Source organism: Mauremys mutica, chromosome 10, assembly GCF_020497125.1.
Source record: "Mauremys mutica isolate MM-2020 ecotype Southern chromosome 10, ASM2049712v1, whole genome shotgun sequence".
NCBI lineage: Eukaryota > Metazoa > Chordata > Testudines > Geoemydidae > Mauremys > Mauremys mutica.
In genome coordinates, this window is record NC_059081.1 from 66,051,875 (window position 1) to 66,071,573 (window position 19,699).

At 42.8% G+C, this 19,699-nt stretch overlaps 1 long non-coding RNA gene across 1 annotated transcript in view; it reads right to left on the bottom strand.

Annotated features, from left to right (window-relative positions):
• Positions 1 to 19,699, bottom strand: part of LOC123343332 — an 84,571-nt gene that overhangs the window by 14,506 nt on the left and 50,366 nt on the right. Inside the window, exon 2 of the long non-coding RNA XR_006572202.1 lies at positions 5,882 to 5,930. This is a non-coding gene — a long non-coding RNA (uncharacterized LOC123343332). The remainder of the gene's footprint in view (positions 1 to 5,881; positions 5,931 to 19,699) is intronic.

Here is a 19,699-nt window from a genome sequence, read left to right on the forward strand (position 1 = left end):
GCCAATATTCTGACCTTCTGCAGTCTACCAGATAAATGACTATTATAGTGGTGTCCCATTTGTCCTCTTGTTGTATAGACACTCACAATGGCTTTGGTTTTACATCATTTAATACACCCTGACATACAATATAGTTCTTGAAAGGTATTTTTTAGTAAACCAATCTGTGTCTAGAGCCAATATTTTTCCCTCTGAGAAGTTTCTGAGTGTTCAGTACCTCACACAGTCTCACAAGCCAATTCTTTGTTGTCCCTCACTGGAGGAAAAGAGCACTGGGGATCAGTTTAGCATGCCTCAGTGGTAGGCTGTCATCCAGAAGTGATGGTTCATATTGAAATTTAGCAAAAAGTTAGTATTAATTTCTCAGGCTGGTTACTATAGTCTATTGGTTTCATACCAGTTATGTATCTTGCAAAGGACAGCTACCACAAAGCCATTTTTCCTTCCTACAAATTTCTATTTAAAGGGTCTTTAAATATCTTTGGCACAAGATTCTACATAGTTCTGTACTCGTGATACTATTTCTTCTCCACTTAGTAAGGGGATGCCTTGAAACACGTCTGTACTTTCTTTCCCTTGCCTACATACCAGTTTGTAATTTTATCATCCACTGATCATGGATGTAGATGTCTGCTAAAGTTGCTATGGGTATGTCTACACTGTGACATAAGACTCATGGTCTGACTCTGGCAGGCTGGGTTCAGCTGACTCAGGCTTGCGGGACTCAAGCTATGGGGCTATAAAATTGCAGTGTAGATGTTGGGGCTCAGGCTGGATCCTGGGCTCTGAGATCTTCCCCTTTCACAGATTCTCAGGGCCTGGGATCCAGCCCATCCCCAAACATCTACTTTACAATTTTATAGCCTGAGCCCTAAGAGCCTGAGTCAGCTGACCCAGGCCTGAGACATAGTGTTATGGGTTTTTTTCATTGCAATATAGACATACCCTATGTCATGCTAAGTCTCATTAAAGATCTATGATACTTGTATAGGTGACCTTGTTCTGAATATACTGGTGCCCTGGTTTGTAATGGAGAAATGGTATAATAGATGCTGAGTGGAATATGCTTGAGCTGGGTTTATGTGTGCAAATATAACATTTTCTCTCTTTATTCCAAAGAAGGCAAACCTAATTCTGTCATTAGGAAACACAAAACCCCTCTGATTGCTATAACATGTCTCTTCAAGTATTTGCACCAGTTTAACCAAAACTGGACCTCAGCAGTAGCAGCCAGGACCCACCACTTCCCATTTAGATGTGCATGCTCTAAGCCACAATTCCCTCACTTTTCCTAGAGCTCCACACTGACCCAATGCATGGCTGGGCCGGAAAGACTCCAACTGAGAGCAGGCAGGAGTGCCTTAATTACCAGTCACAAAAGCTTGAAATACTATTACCAGTAAGTGTCTCACTGACTGGGAACCAAGGACGTATCCAATATACTGCAACATTATTAGGCCAACTTCTGCTCTGTTACATCATTGCAACTTTGTTAATGTCAATGGAGTTAAATGATTCATTGATTCTAAAGGGCAGGAGGGACAAATATGATCATCTAGTCTGACCTGTGTAAAACAGGCCATAGAACCTCAGCCAGTCATTATTGTTGTGTTAAGCCCATAAATTCTAGTCGAGCGACAGCATACCTTAGGCACATCCAATCTTGATTTAAAGACGAATCTACCACATCCCTTGATAAGTTGTTCCAATGGTTATTTACTCAGACTGTGAAAAAAATGGCTACTTATTTTTAGTCTGAATTTGCATAACATTATTTAGCAAACAAAAGCAGCATTTGAACTATTGTATCTTGTGCATGATTTCCACAGTCAATATATTTCTTAACGTTATACACGCTGCAAATAACATTGTAACCCAATAGCAATAAGATTGTGCCCTCATAAGAAGCAAAAGTCTCCTGCTTTTAAAACCACATTGCAATGTTCATTTTATTCATATTACCCCTGCCTGTAGTTGTACAACTTTGAATAACCATCTGTTTGAGCTGTGTAAGTCACTTGCAGGATTCTTCTTCTCTTCATCTGTGACCAACCATGAAATGTAGTATTTTTGCAATGAACATGCTGTGAAATTTGTCAACTTTATCAGTGATTTCCATGAAGCCCTACTCACGTAGTAAAAGTTTGTACATAATTTCTTACTCCCATATTTAATCTTCTGTGTCAGATTAAACTATTGGAAAGGGCATTTTGCATGCTTAATTTTTAGGGTAGTTACAGGTCAGAAAATTGTGTACATATTACATTGTGCACCTCCCTATTGGCACGGGCATGCACGTGCACACACACACACACACACAGAGCTAAAGAAGCTTCTCTTTTCTTCATAACAGACACTCAACTGTTTCAATTTAAGAAAAAAACAGTGTCCATTTCTCTGCTGAAGTAGCTCTATTGACTGTGTATAGGCACACATTATTATTTGCATTACTCTAGTGCAGGGGTGTCAAACACGCAGCCCATGGGCTGCATGAGGCCCATGGAGTTATTTCCTGCGGCCCGCCATAGCTCCCCTCACCCTCTGCCCTTCGCCTCTGTCCCTCCAAGCGAACTGCGTCCCACTCCTCTGCCTACCTCCCAGCACTTCCCCCCACCAAACAGCTGTTTGGTGGTGCTTAGGGCTTTCCAGGAGGCAAGGGGGAGGAGTGGGGATGCGGCATGCTAAGGGGAAGAGGTTGGAATATGGGCAGGGTGGGGGTGGAGACTTTGGGGAATGGGGGTGGGGAATGGGCGGGCAGAGGCGGGGCCTCATAGAAGGGGTGGAGTGGGGGCGGGGCCAGGGGCAGAGGGCAGGGCTTTTGTATCTTTGTATGAAAAGGTGTCAGTGATGTGGCCCTCGGGCCAATGTACTAGTCCTCATGTGGCCCTCGTGGTGATTTAAGTTTGAGATCTCTGCTCTAGTGCTTAGAAGCCCTAGTAATAGACCATCCCGTCACCCTCCCTTGTGCTAGGTGCTGAACAAACCCAGAAGAAAAGACAGTCCCTGCCCCCAGAGAGCTTGAATAGTTACAGACAGATGTGGCATACAAGGAAACAATGAGACAATATATGTCAGCATGATAGACTGTGGTCACAGCATATCTGCTACCTATATATGACCATACAGATGAGAATCTCTCTAACCGGAACATTTACAAACTATGTTTTACATAGTTAAATAACAAAATCTGAAGCCTGAAGATATAAGAATAAATTATACTGGTGGCAATCATAAAAAAAGGAATAAGCTTATTCCTTTACTGAATGGAAAGATCGCGTTAGAGGGGTTTTTTTATGATTGCCCCCAAATATAATTTATTCTTGTATCTTCAGCCTTCAGGTTTTGTTCAAGTAGATAATGGTTGAATAGAAAGCTTCACAATGATCCAGAATGTACACTCCTTAATAATAGAGAGATCATTTACTGGAGAGTAGAGCATATTCATGCATAATCCTTTCTTTTGTATTAAGAAGTTTCAGGGATATGAAAGAAACAATTGTTTTCACCGTGGCTAATGCAATTAAGCAATTTTGAAGTGCTGGAAGAAAATCTGAAGCAGTTAGACCTTAAAAATCAGGGATCTATGATTTGTGATTTACCAACGGGCTAAAATTAAACTAGAATACAGGAGTCTGATCCCAAACCCATTGAAGTTGGGGGAGCGGCATGTCTTGCCATTGACTTCAACAGGCGTGACTCCAAAACACTATGTTCATCTATGTTCACTATGTTCATGTTCACGTTCACAAGACAGAGCCCAATTTAATTTTTTTTAAAAGCAAGAAAATCCAGAGGAAAGGCAGAAAATTTGACTTACCACAGTATCTATCACCTTGAGGGCAACCAGTGTGAAAAAGATAGGATGCTATGTCAGTTTATGGAGTTTTTAGTTCTGAATTTCTTTGATTTAATGTTTTTTTAGCAAGTGATGGGGAAAAAATCACTTAAAGGCTAAGTTCAGATAAGCATCCAAGTGCTTAGATGGTCATCTTCACTTAAAAACACATTTGTCTTGGTTAGCCTGTTTCTATGTGATTTCTTTTTTCCACAGGATTCTGAGTCTTCCTGTGGCTGTACAAAATGTTGGCAACTACATCGGCATTCAGCCACCACAGTTATTACATCACTTATGCATGTGCACACTATTCTTCTTGTGTCGGCAGTGTGTGTCCTCACCAGAAGTGCTTGTATTGATGCAGAGTGCAGTGCAGCGTGGGTACGTATCTTACTGTGCAACTCGCCACCACCCAACACAGATTGTTTGGGGAAGTTTTTGCAATCCCACCTGGGGCTGAAATGAGTCACACAGGGGTGACTGGGAGCATAGGGTCAACTTCCCATAATGCAGTGTTCTCCATCCCATAATTTCATCAGCATCTCATAATATTTCACACCTTTTCAAAATGTGCGCAAACCCACATGTCCCTCCTCGCTGTCCACCATCTCTGACAGAAGCACAGAGCTTACACAGCCTTGCACTATTGTGATGAGCGTTGCAAGCACAGGATGCCTGATCCTGCAGTAGTTGCAGAGCCACAGGGGAAGCCGCAGGGAACATGACTGGAGGCTAGATTGCTATGAGACATAGAAAGAAACAGCTCAATGATGTTGGTGCTCACAGAGCAGCTGGAGGTGGTGGAGCACCTGTTCTGGGCCTGAGAAACAAGCACTGACTGGTGGAATCGTATCGTCATGCAGGCTGGGGATGATGAGCAGGGGCTGCAGAACTTTTGGACGCCCAAGGCCACATTCCTGGATCTGTGTGTAGAGCTGGCCCCAGCCCTCCAATGCAGGGACACCAAAATGAGAGCTGCACTGACAGTTGTGAAGTGAGTGGTGATTGCACTGTGCAAACTTGCAATGCCAGATTGCTACTGGTTAGTCGGCTTAGCAGGGCATTTGTGTCTTCAGGGGCTAAATTTCAGTGTGAACACATCCACAGCTAGATGGATGTAAGACCTAACCTTGTGTTGACCTAACCATGTCATTGTAGACCAGGCCTTAGATCGCCACCAAAGGTTGATAAGCATTATTACAGAGATGGATAAATTGTATCCTTTGCAGAGAGGCAGAAAGATTAATGGGCAAATTTGCACAATTGCTCAGAACTCAAAATGAAATATGGCCACTGATTTTGGTACCTAAATGGGAACTGAGCTCTTCTGAAAATCCTAAATAACTTGTGCAAGGCCACACAGTAAATCAGTGGCAGAGTCAGGAGTAGGTCAGTTTTCTCCCAGTTCCCAGCTTGCTGCTCAAACAACTAGATAGCGATGTCTCCTTATTAGGCTACAACATACTCAGTCTGGTGCTGCACATGCAGGGACACATTTTTTATAGAGAAGAATGATAGTCTTGTTACGGCATTGGAGTGAAAAACCATGAGATCTAGATTCAATTCCCACCTCTGCCGGATCCTTGTGTGACCTTGGCCAAATCACTTATTGTGTCTCATTTCCCCATCTGTAAAATGGGGATAAGACAGACAAAGGGTGGAAGAAAGTATTATCTATTTAGACTGTAAGCTCTTTGGGAAAGAGACTTTCTCTTCCCATGTGACTGCATAGTTTCTAATTCATTGGTGTCTCCAAGTTCTAGGGTCACATACATACATTTTTAAACCCTTGACAAAACAGATACAAAAACACTGGATGTTTGGAATAATTCCAGTTCCTATTCACTCAACCCTTTAAGTATTTATACTCTGCTTGTCATAATTGTATCAGTTTACACCAGCAGTGAACACCACTGCTGTTTTAAAAATGCATTTCGACATGCCCAATCCCTATACCCCAGCCAAGAATAAATACTTACATTCTGGAAAGTATTGGTCATTGACATATATACTTGCTAAGTATTAACAAGGGTAGAACTCATTTACCTCTTTTATGCATTGGTCAGTTTAGAAAGCAGCAGGGTCTTCCTTCTGCCTGTAATAAAAACAAGCAGCCCAGAAATTAATCAAGGACAAAGACTCAATGTCCATATCTCTATATGGCTTAATACTTTAAGAGCCTACAACAGATTTCTTGATGTATACCAAAGGGTAATAGTCCAAAGAGTCTGATCTCAGTTATGCTAGTGTATATCCAGAGTAGAGTCATTGATTTTTAAGACCCAAAGGAACCATTATGATCTGCTACTCTGGTCTCCTGTATAACATAGCAATCAGTGAAAATCCTAAATCACTTCAGTGATGCTCTAAATGTGTGCTGGTGGAAGAGTAGAATTTGGAAGAATATGCAAAGAGGGAAATGTATGTTATGGTAACCCAGGAAAAACTTTTCATACTTGTTAGCATAACTCAGGGGTAGGCAACCTATGGCACACGTGCTGAAGGCGGCACGCGAGCTGATTTTCAGTGGCACTCACACTGCCCGGGTCCTGGCCACCGGTCCAGGGGTCTCTGCATTTTAATTTAATTTTAAATGAAGCTTCTTAAACATTTTAAAAACCTTATTTACTTTACATACAACAATAGTTTAGTTATATATTATAGACTTACAGAAAGAGACCTTCTAAAAATGTTAAAATGTATTACTGGCACGTGAAACCTTACATTAGAGTGAAAAAATGAAGTCTCGGCACAGCACTTCTGAAAGGTTGCTGAACCCTTGTATCAGGGTGGACCCCTGCTCCTGCCCTGAAGGGTTAAAAACAGCCCTGGGAGGGGGATGTGGCTGGAGAAAGCAGCTTTTAAGATGGGCTGATTGGGAAGTGGCTGCAGCCCCAATCAGGCCCAGCTGGCCCCTATAAAAGAGGCTGTGAGGCAGAAGCCCAAAAAGACAGTCTCTCTCTGCATTCAGAGGGAGATGGGCCTGGCTGCAGGGAGCTGAGCAGGGTACCTGAGGGGAGCAGGGCTGGGGAAAGGCAGAGGAGCTGGGGAGCTCCAGCCTGGAAAGCCCCAGGCTGCGGCCTAGCGTTGGGCTAACAGGTACTGGGGGTTGCAGAGGCAGCCCAGGGGTAGGCCAAGGCAGCAGGTCCAAACCCTCCTTGCCAGTGATGAGTAGCAGGCTGATACTGCAGTCCGCCCCAGGGTGTGGGGCTAGACAATGACTGGCAGTAGCCATACACTGAGGCAAGGTGGGGATAGAGGGTGGGGGTTCCCTAGAGTTGGGAGACCCTGAGAGAAAGGGGTTACTGCCAGGGGGCAGCACCCCATGTAAAAGGGCACCGGGGTCCAGGGAGGGACTCGGGTCCAGGGAACAGGCAGATCACTGGCCTGCAGAGGGCGCTCCATGCTGGAAACCGAGCTAATTCCCAGGAGTCACCAGCAGGAGGCGCCGCAGGGGTGAGTCGGCCCATCTACCTCCCTGGCATAACTAATTGTGATATAACAATGTTTTGTGATTCTTTCAAAAATAAAAGTTTTGAAATAAATACCAAAGTTCAGTGGTGATTTTCCCCTTCAATATAGTAAAAGCAGTTCAATCCACCAGAGGGAGCTGGGGAAGGGTTCTGCACAGGTGTAGCCGGATCACACAGGAAAGAATGACTAGGTATACATATTTTTTCTCTGTTAACCAGTTGCCATCAATGCAGACCAATGGGACCCAACTAACAGCTCATAATGATAAGCTCAGCGAAAAGCAAGTTGAACTTATACAATTCTTTTACCTTCAATAATGCAAGGCCCTGATTCTGCAAATAGATCCACATGAGCTGGTTTTACTGAGTCACTTCAGTCCTCCCACCCAAGTTATTAATAAATAGTTACAGTAACATATTTGTTTGCACCATATGATTTAAGTTAATATTTCTGTTCTTAGGAAAAGATCTTCAGTGTGAGCTGGGGAAAAAGCAACATTTATATGAGCTTCTTTGTCCTGATGGGAAGATAGGGTGAGGAAGCAAACAGAGAGATACCCACTGTTCCTGAATCACTAAGAACAGCAACTGCTGCCAGACTCATGGACCCCTTCAACCATTAACTATAGGAGGAAACCAAAAATTGTTGGCTGAGGATTTCAAAGCCACCTAGGGGGACAGGGCACCAAGTTCCTGTTAATTTAATGCAATTAAATGGACATCAACTGAACTGAAAATATACTCAAGTCAGTGGAGTTCCTTGCTGTGCAGCTGTCTACACCCATGCTAATAAGGGCAAGATTGGGACCTGAGACTGATTCGTCCAGCGAGGGTTCCTCTCGTTGTAAGTTTTTGTACAGCACCTAGCACAACTGGAACCCCACGATGCTGACTGGGGCTGTTGAGAGCCACCATCACCTGACTAATGACAAACAAGAAGCTGTATTAAACTAACATTATTTGGGATGCCAAGTGAAGTAGCTGAATGTTAGGAAATGCCAGATTTATGGCTGCCCTTGCAACTGTGCCCTCTGTGCATCCATCCTGTGCACTGAATGAAGCCAGAGTCCTGGTGGGGCGGGAAGGGAAATCCGATATAAATGATCATATAAGAGAAGACTGTGCAATAAACCATTCATACCATGGGCCATGCTGGCAAGTTTTCCGGAGGATTACTAGTGAGAGAAGGGAAATTGCAAGTAACTGTCTATATCTCAGCAAAAGCTGAATGGAATTTCATGGGACAAGGAAAAGGTGCTTCTGTAGCCTGAGAGCTATTCGCCAGCCAAATATCAAAGGCCTGCTGCAAACAATGGAGGCATAAGAAAAGATTGGGGGGAAAAATTATAATGGAACGTGTAAGACAATACAGGTCTGTCCCAGTGTAATGGGTCACACAAGACACCACACTGCAGGAAGGGGTTAATGGGCTACTGAGGTCCCAACTAGCTCAGATTAAGACTCCCAGAGCAGGAAGCAAGCTCCAGGCAGGGTCTTACAAAGGAAGAACTTGGCTCAGTTGGAAAGAGCAGGCGGGGGAGCAGACGTGAAGCTCTCGGTATGAGGCAGAAGGCTGGGTTGGGCCAGGGACTGTGGAAAACTGGTGTCTAGCAGACCTCCTAGAGGGATGGGAAGCAGGGTCGGCTCCAGGGTTTTTGCTGCCCCAAGCAGCAAAAAGAAAAAAAAACAAAGAAAAAAGAAAAGCTGTGATCGCGATCTGCAGCTCTACTGCTGCCGCTTCAGTCTCCAAGAGGGAGTGAGGGACCCGCTGCCGAATTGCCGCCAAAGAGCCGGACGTGCCACCCCTCACCATTAGCCATCTCAAGCAGCTGCTTGCTGGGCTGGTGCCTGGAGCCAGCCCTGATGGGAAGAGTTCGTGTTGTGTTATATTAGTGTTGGACTTTAAATACCCCCGGGAGGGGTAGAACTGTTAGAAGAAGAAAGCTGGGGAAATGAGGCTGTGTGGCTGCTACCCTGCACAGTGCCAGAAGAGGGCACTCTGGGAATGATACAGAGTAACAAACACCTTCCCCTATTATTTTTTTATTATTTTAAGTCATCCATGAGGCAAAAATATTTTTAAATGGTGCTAGATGTTGCTGTAGAGAGACTGAAATATTTAAGTAATGTCTTAGTGGATGCTGTTTCACGCCAGTTGTAACTACTCCAAAATCAACATGGTTTTGTGCTTTAATTAAACATTTCTAGTGGCACAAGCCACATCTAGAAAACAGTTTGTTTTTTGCAAGATGAAATACTGAGTAATCCACAGGGTGCAGAAAGAGTTTGATCCACTTATTTCATTACAATAATCAAAAGTATCAGTGTTCGCAACTTGAAAAACATTGTAAAGGCCACTTTCAATTAAGTGCATTTTCCACTGCTCTGTCTTCTACAAACATTCAGAGCTATGTTATGTAGTTATTCAACCCCACGCCTTTGTTAGATCACAAGCCACATGTTGGCTGCAATGCATGGCATTATGTTGCTGGTTTGCATTCAATTGCTTATTCCTGCTGCACCTGTGTTCTAAAGAGCAAGTAGTAGCAGATTTCCACTGGAATGTATGAACCTTTCACAGAACCCAGAGCTGTTGGTGAAATTGTGGTTGTCCCTTCACCTGTTGTGGGTGATGACACCACAGTCACTTTGATCTCCACACTGCATGGACACAATTACACTTAGCACCCACCACTGCCACCACCCACGGTCATAGCAGTAACGGTGACTAAGAGCAACCTTACTCTCCTTTCCAATTTCATTGAAAAGGTTTTACTGTTAAAGTGTGGGCATGGTGAGGATATGGAGAATCAGATTCTTTTAATTAAAAAAGTGTTTCCATTATGAATCGTAATTTCCTGATTCATCAGCAGTTGGGTTTCCTGTCTAGTGACATGAAAGAGAATATAACACGATTAACCCTTCATTTACTGTACTTCCTTTACACAATATTATGCAGCCCACTCTCAAGCCAATATTGAAATTAATTACATAAAAGAGGCTGTAAGTAACTATCGCTGTCCCTCTACGTCGGTAGCTATCACAGTGGTTCAAATGGTCATCTCTAGAGTTCAGGACAAGTTGCCGTACCAAGAGCCAGTGGTTCTGTTGGAAGCAATGGCTTACAGCTTCAGGTAACGCAATGCTACCTTCATTAAGCTTTCCAACCCTTATGGGAAAGGCCTATGGAATTTAATAAGAAGAATCTAAAAAAATTATTCTAAGAGACAGGAAAAAAAATATACCACTTGCTATAGTTTTTGACCCATCCTATAGAATTGTATAGCAGTGTTTTCCATTTAATTCTATAGGGTGGGTTTAAAAGCCTAAAAAGGGTTCTCATTTATTAAACTCTATAGGACTTTTCATCATGGTAAGGGATTAAATAGTAAATTCATTATGAGTGCTTGGGAAAAACTGTGCTCTGCATCATGGGAGGGATCATGCAGGAAGCCTGTCCTCACTTCAAGCACACATTATGAGCTGGTAGGGAGAAAAAATTCTCCCCTTCAGAAAGTGTCAATTTTTGGCAGAAATTCAAATTCACATTCCTGAAGATGAAAACTGAAATGTCAGTTTGGAAAGGTTACTATGGTGCCTCATGGGGAGGTGTAGCTCCTCATGCTTCCCAATTTATATAGGCTGAGCTCCCTGGTTGGCTACATCTCCCATGATGCACCAGAGTCTTCCTTCTTGTAAAAGGGAGGCTGTGCATCAAGGTAGTCCCTGGCTATGGTGCATGATGGGAGACAAAGTCCAGCTGGGGCGGTTGGCCCATAGAAGAAAGTGAGGACTAAACGACAACTCCCATGGGGCACCATGGCTGCATTTCCAAATTAAAATATTATGATATATGGCTGAAATATAATGGACCTTAGTGGTTCTTGATGAACAGTTGAAGTCTTCTGCAGAATGCAGACACTTTTTGTGAAAAAATTGTATTGAGTCAAAACCCCTTTGCATTAAAAACTGTTCCAACAGCCCTACAATGTGGGTCTTAAACAGTTGAATTCAATCATATATACAGAGTCTGCCCAAGAGCTCTATTCTTTTTCAGCACAGGTGATCACCCAGTTGTTCAAGTTGGGCTAAAACACCTTTGTGCCACTCCACAAAGGAGCCATTCAGTGTACAGCAGATGGCTGAGAAATAATTTATCTGATTCAGAAATGGGGTAGACAATGCATGCCATCCACTGAGGAACTCATTTATTTGCAATATTTCTTCATGCAAGTCATTAGAAAGTATGGAACAGGCAATAGTTCCCCCCTTTCTGAACCAGTGATTTAGGTCACTGGTCTTCTTGGATCAAGTTAAGACTCTAGTCACACTTAAAACTGTCATTGATTTCAGTCAGAACAGGACTGGACCCTAAGTTCCCACATGAAAAAGAGGGGTCAATTTTACAAATTGTGCAAAACCACAGTGCCTCATTTTCTTCACAAGCTCACAAGGATGCCAGCTAAATGGTGGTATTTCTCAGCTTGACTTCAGTTTCCCATGGTTTTCAGGAAAGAATGTAGAGTTTGCACTATTAAAATTTGATCACTTAAAATGTTTGCTTACTATAATGGGGCTCTGCCCAGGGGCAGGATTCACCTCCATGGATCAACTTGCCAGTTCATCAGGGCCTCATGCAGTCAGCTGTTCTGGGGCAGGACTATGTCTTGGGAACTGCCATACTGGATCAAACTCTTGATCCACCCAGTCCACCATCTTGTCTCTGAAAGTGGCCAGTGTCACATGCTTCAGAAGAGGCTGCAAGAAAAACTGCAGTAGATGTTGCCTTAAACCGGGAAGCATAAGGATTAATATTTCTTCCAAAGTGTATATTAACATTAACTATTTTAACTATGGCTAGTCTTCATAGTCATATAAACATCCAGTCCTTTTTTGAATCTTGCTAAGTTTACCAAGGTCAAAAAGCCAGTCAGTGGCAGAGCTGCAGAACTCACAGCTCCTATCTCCATGCCCTGTGCCCCTTATTTACTCTGCCACACAACCTCTCCTACTTAGAAGTATTACATCTTTGTCTCAGAATTCTGTGCTGTGCCTACTACAATCTTGGGTTCTACCAAATAAATAGCACACCTAAGAGGTCGGCATTGCTTACAACTTACAGATGGTTTAGCCAAGGCACGGAGAATTCAAAGCTACCGACAATGGTTAGGAGCACAAGTTCCATTGACTATCTACCTTTGCAAAATCCTACACAGAGAGGTTAACGGATTTGCAGACTTCCCGTGTGACCGTGGGCAACAGACGGGAGAAGAAACCCCAAGACCATGTGAAATTGTAGGGTCTGGTTTCACAGATTTTCCAGCAAAGTTTTTCTTCAGTTTCCATGTGCCTCAGATTATGCGCCAACCCAGCAAGTTTTGTCTGAACCGCAGGTTTGAACCAACTCAAAATCTCAAAGCAAAACTCAACACTGCCAAAATTTGCCAAGTTTCCAAAATTTGGCAAAACGGTAAATTTTTCATGCCTATAATACAAAACCACAATTCTGCCAGAGCAGCTCAAGAGCTTTAAGACCTTTAACAAGCATTGGGCTGTACTAGACCTTTATGGTCCCATGCCCACCCTCCAGTAGCACTGGCTGTTTTTGCCACTTCAGCCTACCCTCTTCCATGGTGGACTTCCTTTCACCAGAGACCCTGCATTCTGAATTAAATCTGGTGAAGAAAATGAAAACCCGTAGCAAAACTAGCTCATAGTTACACTTTGGGATCTTTACGGTGAAAGGTATTACATTAATATAAGATTTTATAGTTATGATCACTTGGACTGAAACAGAAATCTAGACTTTGAAATTCGGGCCTTAAATCTTCAGCCAATCAAGGGATCCTTAGATTCGGTAATTTAAAACTTATAATAATGATCTACTAGCTGTATTTAAATGTTAATTCTATTAAAATAATGAGAAGAGGAAACAATTAGTTGTGTACATATTTTCAAATCCCATTGTGATCTGTAACTCAGTAGAACTAATTGGAGATTGGAGTCTGTTTTCCATGGAAAATGTCAACTTTTCACTGAAAAATTTAAAGCTTTCAGTTTCTGGTTTTCAGATGAAAAATTAAAACAATTCATGGAGTTGAAATGGTAATTTCCTGTTGAGAAAAGATGCAATGGAAAATTGCCTACCTGACCTATAACTTAGATTGTTATCTCTTCAGGAAAAAAAAGAGTCTTTTTATTCTGTTTGTACAGCACCTTGCACAATGGGGTCTTGGTCCATGACTTGGGCTCTTAGGTACTATGGAAATATAAATAACTCATTAATTCTCTTTGTGTCAACTCATTAGTGCTATTTGACAGAGTATCTTGTGATAGATCACTAAATTGACTTGAACGTTAACGTGTGTCACCAATACAAATTAGCCACACTAAGAAAGGTAATCTCCATTCCAAACTTGAGATCAGGTATTCAGGTTCAGAAAACTTTAGCATATCGGGATTCCTGATACTTGTTCAGAATTATTAGGAGGCATGTGCAGTTATAATGTTTGCCACAAGATGGAGCAGATGTGTCATTGTTACCCCCTGGTTTTCTTGTAGATGAACAAGACCTTTCCTTTTTAAACTTCTGCAGGATGAGCCATATTTTCAAGGGTCCTTAGCTCTTAGCTGCTCCCAGGGTGACATTTTTGGCCAGATTTTCAAGTGATCTCAACAGACATGATGAGGGATTTTTTGGGGTGTGTGTGTGTGTGTGTAGTATTGTGCCTAAAGTGGAGATGAGCTGTTTTGTCTCCTTGTGCTCACCCTGTGTGTTTGTATCCACCTGTCATCTCTTATCTTCCACTCAGACTGTAGATTTTTTAGGACCGGGACTGTCTTTTGTTTTGTCTGTACAGCACCAAGCACAATCCTACACTAGGGTGCCTAGTGCTAGTGCAATATATTAATAGTATTTTGGAAACCTTGGCCCCATATGTTCAAAGGACAATGTGCTGGGGAGATTTCACACCCTTCAACAATGCTTGAGAGTGAACAGCCCTTGGGCAAGGTGACGGAACTGGAAAAACCTCACCCCTAATAGGATTGCATTAGTGTCAGAAATATCACGTCGGTGAGGTGAAAATATTTTTGGCTGAAAGGAATAATGCGATTAGAGACAGTAGCCTTCATGCAGGCTGACTCAAAATGTAGTCAAACGTACCTGAAGATTTTTGGCCCAGAAACTGCTGGAAAGCCCACAGGAACAAGATTTTTAACACCTTCTGCTTTTCTCTGGGTCGGAAACACTACAAGTCTCAGTCTCCTGGCATCATCTTTCAGGTTTCAAGTGAGCAGAGGCAAGTGAGAAAGAAAAAATGTGAAGCTTTTTGAATTTGAAGGGATATGGGCCGAATCCAAAGCCCACTGCAATGAATGGGAGTTTTCCCATTGACTTCAGTGGGCTCTAGATCAGGTGCTATGTTTTCCAAAGACTTTGGGAGGGAGTGTTAAACAGCCCAGACCTAGTAGCCCCCTAAAGACCTTATTGGGTACAGTGGAGGGAAACAGTGACTTGGTCCGAGAATAAAGGATGAGGGGTAGTTAGGCCATCAATCCCTTTTCTTTTCCCACCCCCAGACATCACCAGCAAGACTGCAGAGGCTTTAAGAAGGATAATAGCCTGTGGGGCATTCTCCTTAGTCATCTGAGTCTGCTGAAATTGAACCAAGCAGAAAATATGCTTGGTTAGGTGTGACAGTCTGTACCCTCATGTTCCATCCTTTGTACAAGATTTATCACAGTTTTGTAAAACGTATACCTTATAAGGCATCATTTGAAACCTCAATTTGCTGATCATTAAAGTCCTGGTAAAATGTGTGTAGCAACACTGTATGTCAAGTTATAAGATTCTACTGTATGACATGGCTGAGACATGCTCCAAGTCTGGAAAAGCAGGCACAAACCAGTTCCTCAGAGACAAAGGCAAACTTTTGCCTCAGCCAGGTGTCAACAAAAATCAAATGAACTATCACTTGCTTTAGCAGCCATTCTTTGGCAGGAAGAAGTGTGTGAGCGAGAAATGTACATCTTGTGTAAACAGACTGGCTCTTGCCTGAACCCCAGCTGGAGATGATTGTCAAAGAGTAGGAAAAGATATAAAAATGAGGAACAGAGGCCTCAAATCTCCTCTCTCTCCTCGTGGCATCAACAAATGTTTGAAAGACAAAAGGAGTATCAATGAACTGAGGGGCGGGGGTGGGAATCCTGGCTGAAAGATCCAGCCAGACTGCTGTAAGCATATGGTGAGAGAAATCTTTGCTTTGAATTCACTTAGCTTGATAAGTTAAAATGCAAACTAATACCTAAACTAATTCTTTGTAACCAGTCCTTAATTTTATGCCTCATTACCTGTAATCACTTAAAATCTATCTTTCTGTAGTTAATAAACTTGTTTTATTGTTTTATCTAAACCCGTGTGTCTTTGGATTGAAGTATTTGGGAAATTTCATTTGAGATAAAAGAGTTTGTGAATATCATTTTCTATTAATAAAATGACAGACTTTCTATGTGCTTGTACTGCACAGAAGGACAGAACTGGGCAGTACAAGACACACATTTCTGGGGACAAGTCTGGGACTGGGAATTTACTGGTACCACTCTGCAATACAATTCAGGAGCTGCTGGCTAGAAGCACTCATAACTCAGCTGGGAGTAATTTACAGGCTAGAGGCTGTGTGAAAGCAAGGCAAAGAGTGGTTGCTCCCACAGCGAAGCAGTGCAAAAGGCACCCCAGATTGGCAAATTGAGGGGACAAAGCTGTTTCTCAGTCCAGATTTTATGTCACACTAGCAGCCACAACAAACAAATTGGCCCTAAACACTTCAGTGTTTGCAATGTTCTGGTTTTAATTTGCGAACTAGGACAACAATGGTATTTAGTACTCCAGAAGTGAAAAGTTGGTGTCTTCCTGTCCACACCACTCCATTAAACAGATTACTGTAGGATTCTCATCAGATATTAGACTCTGTTGGGAGGCAGCAGAACTACCAATCTAAATCTGACCCACAGGGCCGGCACCAGGGGTTTTGCCGCCCCAAGCAGCCAAAAAAAACAACAACAAAAAACAAACAAACAAAAAAGCCGCGATCACAATCTGCGGCAATTCAGCGGGAGGTCCTTCGCTCCAAGTCGGAGTGAGGGACCCTCCACCGAATTGCCGCCGAATAGCTGAAAGTGCCGCCCCGCTCCGGAGTTGCTGCCCCAAGCACCTGCTTGATAAGCTGGTGCCTGGAGCCGGCCCTACTGACCCAACATGCTTTTTGATTATTTTCTCTCTCTCTCTCTCTCTCTCTCTCTCACACTCACACACACAATAATGCATAATAAATAGTATCAAAAGATGGCACACGGTTGCAAATAATCATGGGGGAAATTGACATAACTTGTCCCTTCTCCATGCAAGTAGGCCCTTGAGAATCAAAATGTTGTATGCATCTTAAATCCACAGGGCACCAAACAATCTGCATTATATGAAGCCAAGTTGTCAAATGAGGCTTAAAAGTGTGCATGTAAAATATTATATTATTATATACACACACACACACACACACACAACCTGGATCCCTGCATGCCTCGCTCCTTAAGTTGTGCACACAAATACCCAGTTGCTCAAACAAGTGTGTATTTTAGACACAGATGTGTGCACAAAATCTGAGTACAGTTGTTTGCCCCTTAGTATCTCCTTTAAATGTACAAATATAAGGAAGTTAACAATTAAAATAAAAACCCATATTTTTAGCATGCCCCATTGTACCTGGATATTATTGTAAATATGGAAGGTGCTTGGCCTACAAAGCTCATTGAAATTGGATGTAGATGCACACTTCAATTAACATGTCTGTCAGGGTGAGTTAATCAGAAGCCCCCCGTCACCTTAAGACAAAAGGGGGTTGTGAACCCATCCAGGAGTTTGCACTGAGTGGGCAGAGGGGTTTTGCAGAGTATAGTCTGTGGGATGGGATGGGCAGGGGAGGGGAAAGAACAGAGAGCTGCAGAAGCAAACAGCAAGAAAGCCAAGCAAGCAGCCTGTGAGCACAGTGTGAAAGAATGGAGAGGGAGTCTGGTGCTGACTAAAGAGAACTGGGGCTGTAACCAAAGAAGTGATCCCTTGATTTTGGTTCCTCCCACACATGGAGATGCCAGACTTTATGCATGCCTTGTAAATAAGCAAGATTGCATCAAAGAAAATATCAGATTCTATCAATGTCTATTTCCAAGTGGAACATCCTCAGGGCCCTGAAATTTGACTAGCCTCTCAGGTCAAAAAGGAGCAACTGTATTTAGGATAAAGTTCAGGAGGTTTCCAACTGCAGACAACACCATGAGGCAAACTAGAGACTCACTTTTTATTTTAGCTTAGAATTTGTTTGTGGAATCTCAATATTCTTACCTTACTTTAACCCCCAGTGTGCCATTCAATATTCTACCTGTGGCCCATAAAGCACACCAATCATGCTTGAACATCCTAATGACCTCAGTGGCATATGGGTGGAACAGCAGCAGCACCACACCCAATTTGGTTGATCAGCAATAATGGGGCAGATTTATATTTTTCTTTCCATTCCCTTAGCTATTCTATTGAGAATGTTGCCCTGAAATGATTTAAGATAATGAAGTTTCTGAATGTTAGCGGCAGTTAACCATGCTCAGAGAAGGGAGACTAAAGAGAGATGTGCCACTTTCAGCAGTTTCAGTTCACAAGGTCTAATGCCAAGTCTTTTTTTCAGTTTCGCTTTGAGTTTCACATGTGAGCGAAACTATACCGCCTGTGATCAGAGGAAAACCATTTGAAACCGCCAAGTTTCACATGTTTTCCGCTCTCACCTGTAAGCCAGCCCTGGTTTGCATGGTTGAAAGCCATGTTGCTAACCTGAACCAGGATCTTTCCTCAGGAAAGCACTTAAAACTAAATGCACCCTTGAAGTCAACAGGGCATATGCCCATGTGTAAGTGCTTTCCTGAATTGGGGCCTAGAACAGACCCATATATTCTGTTAATTTTCTACAAGGAATCTACATCCTGCCATTCAGTTGTTCAAGTGAAGGTGGTTTATGGCTATATCCCGAGCAAATCAGAGATGGGTCTAAAACAAACCCTTGATCTGAACCTTCTCTAGTTTGGGGAAGTTAAGACTTTGATCCATACTTTGTAGTTCAGGAATATCTTCTGTGCAAATCTTCGAAAGCATGACTGGTTCTTGCTGGATGTGTGTAATGGAACATGAATGCCACAGACTAAAGTAAAATCAATTAGCGATTTGATTGCAAGCAACAATTACATTTTAGGAAGATATTAAAAACCCTTCCCCTTAATAAGTCACCAGTATGTTTTCATTCTTATGAAATACCGAACAGGATCACTAACAGCTCTGATAGCATCTCCATTTATTCCACTTTTCACTCCAAACACTGTTCATAGCACTGAATACTTCTTCCATTGGACTACTTGTAAACACAGGGCCAATTCTATTCTATAGCAATAGGCTGTAAACAACCAACCTGCAGGTATAAAGCTACTACAATTTTGATGGATTACATTAAAAACCAGGATATTCCAGGTGTCCTGAAAGATGTTTCTGGGACATTTATGAAAAACTAGGACATACCATCACTTTCTACACTTTCTTTGAAAAAAAAAATACATCTATCATCATGGTTCAGACATACATACCTCTCCATACCACAGTGATGGTCACAGCATAAACACCTAGATAGATTCCATAAAGTAGAGGAATCTAAATGATTACTTTATATCTTGCTTTTGAATATTCAGGGATAGCTTGTGCCACAAGCTATGTTGAAAGAGATGGGGGGTAGTGGTGCTGGCCCAGGAACATTCCCATGGAGGGCCTGATGCTAAAGAATCCATAATTCCTCTGGGAGATGTAGTGATGTGCTTCTGTCCTGTGCCAACAGCAAGTCACTCCTCCCTTGTAACATGGCCAGCCACCTCCAGCGCCTCGTGGCTCTTTGAGGGTTATGCTGAGTGCCTCTCAAGTGCCTCTGTTTTCCCCCTTTTCAGGCTCCGTTTGGCATTCACTCAGTTCAGAGATAGTTCAAACTATCCCTTCCTGAGGTTCAGTCCTCAGATACATGTTGACCCTGTAGGCCTCTCAACCCCACTTCAGAGTCTCTGCACCCAGTAGTCCACTATCTCACAAAGTCTTTTAAAAATGGGACGTGAACTCAGTCTTCATCCTAGTTTCAGCTGAACACAGCTGCCACCTCCCTGAGGAAACTTCTGCTTCCCCATGCCTCCTGCCCGGAGTTTGTCCTTCTATAGAGGCCTTTGCAGCTGGGCCATTGCAGTCTCTCCCCTGCCTGGACAGGGTCTCTCCTAGACCTCCCCACCTGAAGAGATTTCCTCACCTGTTTCCTGCTTCTTGAGC